The sequence below is a fragment of the Pteropus vampyrus genome, unplaced genomic scaffold, assembly GCF_000151845.1.
Source record: "Pteropus vampyrus isolate Shadow unplaced genomic scaffold, Pvam_2.0 Scaffold223, whole genome shotgun sequence".
NCBI classification, from domain to species: domain Eukaryota; kingdom Metazoa; phylum Chordata; class Mammalia; order Chiroptera; family Pteropodidae; genus Pteropus; species Pteropus vampyrus.
The window spans coordinates 1,593,025-1,597,902 of NW_011889004.1; the positions used below are offsets into that span (position 1 = coordinate 1,593,025).

Consider the following 4,878-nt stretch of genomic DNA (forward strand, 5'->3'; position numbering starts at 1 on the left):
GTTTTGGCTATTTATCCATGTTATTGTGTGTATCAGTTTGTCTCACTGTGTCTTTTCTTTCTACTGCTAAGTAGTATTCCATACTATAGACATACTACAATTTGTTTATCTGTTGATCAGTTAATGAGTATTTGGGTTATTTACAGTTTAGGGATATTATGAATAATGCGGCCATGACTGTTAAAGCATAGTCTTTGTGTGAACATAGGTTTTCATTTCCCTTGTGGTATTGCTGAGTTGTAAGATAAGTATATATTTAGTTTTATAAGAAACTTCAAGACCTTTCTCCAAAGCATCTGCATCATTTTACATCCCTATCAACAGTCTATGAGAATTCCAGTTGTTCCACATTCTTACCAATTCTTAGTATTTTCAGAATTTTTAACTTTAGTCATTCTAGTCAATAGACAGAGGAATCTCATCGTGGTTTTAATTTGCATTTTCCTAATAACTAGTGATGTTGAACATCTTTTCATGTATCTTTTGGTTATTTATATATCTTCTTTGGTGTAATGTCTCTTTGAATGTTTTGCCCATTTTTAAATTAAGTTGTCTTATTGAGTTGTAAGAATTCTTTATATATTCTATATACAAGACCTTTATCAGATATGTTTGGAAAATACTTTCTCCCAGTATGTGGCCTGCCTTTTCATTTTCTTAACTTTGGTTTTTAAAGGTAAGTTTTTAATTCTGATAAGTCTGATTTAGCAACTTTTTCTTTTATGGTTTGTACTTTTTGTGCCCTGTTTAAAAAAATCTTTATCTAACCGAATGTCATAACATTTTCTGTATTTTTCCTAGAAGTTTAATAATTTTAATTTTTTTAATTGACGTAACTTACATAATATAAAATTTACCATTTTTAAAGTCTGTATTTCAGTGGTTCTTAGTATATTCACTATATTATGCAATAATCACCATTATCTAATTCCAGAACACTTCCATCACCCCGAAAAGACACCCTGTACCAATTAGCAGTTAGTTGCAATTCCTCCCACCTCCCACCCTCTGGCAACCACTAACCTACTTTCTGTCTCTATGGATTTGAATATTCTTGACACTTCATATAAATAGATCATAAAATATGTGGCCCAATGTGTCTGGCTTCTTTCATTTAGCCTAATGTTTTCAAGGTTAATCCATGTTGTAGCATGCATCAGTACAGGCATACTTGGTTTTATTGTGCTTCACTTTATTGCACTTTATAGATACTGTCTGTTTTACAAATTGAAGGTCTGTGGCAACCCTGCATCAAGCAAGTCTTTTGACGCCATTTTACCAACAGCATTTGCTCATCTCATGTCAATGTACCACATTTTGGTAATTCTCAGAATATTTCAAAATTTTCATTATTATTTATTTGTTATAGTGATCTATGATCAATGATCTTTGATGTTACTATTGTAATTGTTTTGGGGTGCTATGAACCATGCTCATATAAAACAGTGAACTTAATCAATGAAAGTTGTGTGTCTTCTGACTATTCCCATGACCAGCCTTGGGCCTCCCTATTTTCTGAGACACAATAATATTGAAATTAGGCCAATTAATAACCCCACAATGGCCTCTAAGTGTTTAAGTGAAAGGAAGAGTCACACATCTCTCCCTTTAAATCAAAAGCTAGAAAAGACTCAGCTTAGTGAGGAAAGCATGTTGAATATCGAGATAGGCTGAAAGTTAGGCCTGTTGTGCCAAACAGTTAGCCAAGTTGTAAATGCCAAGGAAAAGCTCTTGAAGAAAATTAAAAGTGCTACTCTAGTCAATACACAAATGATAAGAAAGTGGAACAGCCTTATTGCTGATACACAGAAAATTTTAGTGGTCTGAATAGAAGATCACACCAGCCACAATATACCTTTAGGCCACAGCCTAATCCACAACAAGGCCCTACCTCTCTCCAATTCTGTGAAGTCTGAGAGAGGTGAGGAAGCTGCAGAAGAAAATTCAAAACTAGCAGAGGCTGGTTCATGAGGTTTAAGGAAAGAAGCAGTCTCCATAACATAAAAATACAAGGTGAAGCAGCAAGTTTTGATGTAGAAGCTGCAACAAATTATCTAGAAGATCTAGCTAAGATAATTAACGAAGGTGGCTACACTAAACAACAGATTTTCAATGTAAATGAAACAGCCTTATGTTGGAAGATGCCATCTAGGACATTCATAGCTATAGAGGAAAAGTCAATGCCTGGCTTCGATGCTTCAAAGGACAGGCTGAATCTTTTGTTAGAGGCTAATGCTGCCAGTGACTTTAAGTTGAAGCCAATGCTCTTTTATCATTCCAAAAATCCTAGGACCCTTAAGAATTATGCTAAACCTATTCAGTTTGTGCAATATAAATGGAGCAACAAAGCTGGGATGACAGCACATCTGTTTACAACATGGTTTATTGAAGCCCACTGTTGAGACCTATTGCTCAGAAAACAAGATTCCTTTGGAAATAATACTGCTCATTGACAATGCATCTAATCACCCAGGGGCTATGACAGAGATGTACAATGAGATTAATGTTGTTTTCGTTCCTGCTAACATCCATTCTACAGCCCATGGATCAAGGACTCATTTTGACTTATTAAGAAATACAGTTTTGTAAGGCTATGGCTGCCATAGATTGTGATTCCTCTAACAGGTCTGAACAAAGTAGATTAAAAACATTCTAGAATGCATTCACCTTTCTAGATGCCATTAAGAACATTTGCGATTCATGGGAAGAGGTAAAAATGTCAACATTAACAGGAGTTTGGAAGAAGTCAATTCCAGCCCTCATGGATTACTATGAAGGGTACAAGACTTCAGTGGAGGAAGTAACGACAGACATGGTGGAAATAGCAAGAGAACTAGAATTAGAAATGGAGCCTGAAGATGTGTCCAAATTACTGCAATCTCATGATAAAACTTTAACAGGTGAGGAGTTTTTCTCATGGATGAGCAAAGATATAGTTTCTTGAGATGGAATATATTCCTAGTGAAGATGCTGTGAGATTGTTGAAATGACAACAAAGGATTTAGAATATTACATAAACTTAGTTGATAAAGCAGCAGCAGGATTTGAGAAGGCTGACTCCAATTTTGAAAGAAGTTCTGAGGGTAAAATGCTATCGAATAGTTTGCATGCTATAGGGAAACTGTTTGTGAAAGAAAAAAATCAATCAGTGCACAAACTTCATTGTTGTCTTATTTTAAGAAATTGCCACAGCCACCCTAACCTTTAGCAACCACTCCCCTGATCGGTCAGCAGCCATCAACATTGAGGCAAGATCCTCTGCCAACAAAAAGATTACAACTTTCTGAAGGCTCAGATGATGGTTAGCATTTTTTTAGCAATAAAGTATTTTTCAATTAAGGTATGTACATTGCATACTTAATAGACTACAGTATGGTGTAAACATAACTTATATGTATACTGGGAAACCAAAAACTTTGTATCTCACTTTATCGTGACAATTTGTTTTATTGAGGTGGTATGTAATTGAACCCATAATATCTCCAAAGTATTCCTGTAGTTCATTTCTTTTTAGTGTCTGAATAATATTCCATTGTATGTATATATCATATTTTGTTTATTCATCATTTGATGGACATTTGGGTTGTTGCCATTTTTTGGCTATGAACATCTGTGTACACATTTTTGTGTGAACATATCGCTCTCGGGTAGATACTTAGGAGTGGAAATGCTGGGTCATGAGGTAATTATTTCACATTTTCAGAAACTGTCAAGACTTTTTTCCAAAGTATTTGTGCCATTTAACATTCCCACCAGCAATGGATGAAGGTTGCAATTTCTCCACATCCTCGCTAACACTTGTTTTTATCCTTTTTCTTTCTAAAAAAAAAGCTATAGCCATCATATGTTATGTATTGTGAAGTGGTATCTCATTGTAGTTTTGATTTGCATTTCCCTAATGATATTGAGCATCTTTTCATTCACTTATTGGCCATTTGTATATCTATGGAGAAATGTCTATTCGAATCCTTTGCTCATTTTTTTAGTTGGGTTGTTCGTCTTTTTATTGTCACATTGTAAGAGTTCTTTATACATTCTATGCATTAGATCCTTATTCAGATATAAGATTTGAAAATATTTCCTTCCATTCTGAGTTGCTTTTACACTTTCTTAATAGTGTCCCTGACACACAAAAAATATAAATTTTGATGAAGTCCAATTTATCTATTTTTCCTTTGATTGCTTCTGCTTTTGGTATCATAACTATAAAACCATTGCCTAATCCAAGGTCATGTATATTTATACCTATTCTTCTTTCTAACAGTTTTATAGTTTTAGCTATTACATTTAGATCCTTTAAACATTTTTAGTTAATTTTTATATATGATATGAAGTAGTGGTCCAAATTCATTCTTTTGCATGTAGATATTCAGGTGTCCCAAAACCATTTGTTGAAAATACTATTCTTTCCTCCACTGAGTGATATGGCACCCTTGTCAAAAATCAGTTGACCTTAAAGAATATAGATGTTACTTTCTAGACTCTACATACTATCTCATTGATCTATATGTCCATCTTTACGCCAGTACAGCTTTTTCAGAGTTAATTTTTGTCTATGGTGTCATGTAAGGATAGAAGTTCATTTTCTTTTTTCTTTAATAAAGAGCTCCAGTTTTTGTGGATTCTTATTTTATTCAATGAGATATATTTACTGCTATCATTATTAGTTTTGAAGCTCAAGTTATGTTGGATTTGGCCGGTGGGAGCCCCTTCAATCTGGTTCCTGTGCCTTTTGACAAGTCCCTATCATTCCTTACTTTCTTGTACAAGATGTTGCAGGATCACCTTGTTCTTTCTTAGAACCAGCTCTAGAATCAGCAGTTTTCTCCAACAAGCCCTAGTTCTTTTTAGTGGAGAACAGTATTTAGAAACCAATAT

At 34.4% G+C, this 4,878-nt stretch overlaps 1 protein-coding gene across 1 annotated transcript in view; it reads right to left on the minus strand.

The window, feature by feature from the left end:
- KREMEN1 (kringle containing transmembrane protein 1) overlaps positions 1 to 4,878 on the minus strand; it is a 58,064-nt gene that overhangs the window by 31,942 nt on the left and 21,244 nt on the right. The window lies entirely within an intron of this gene.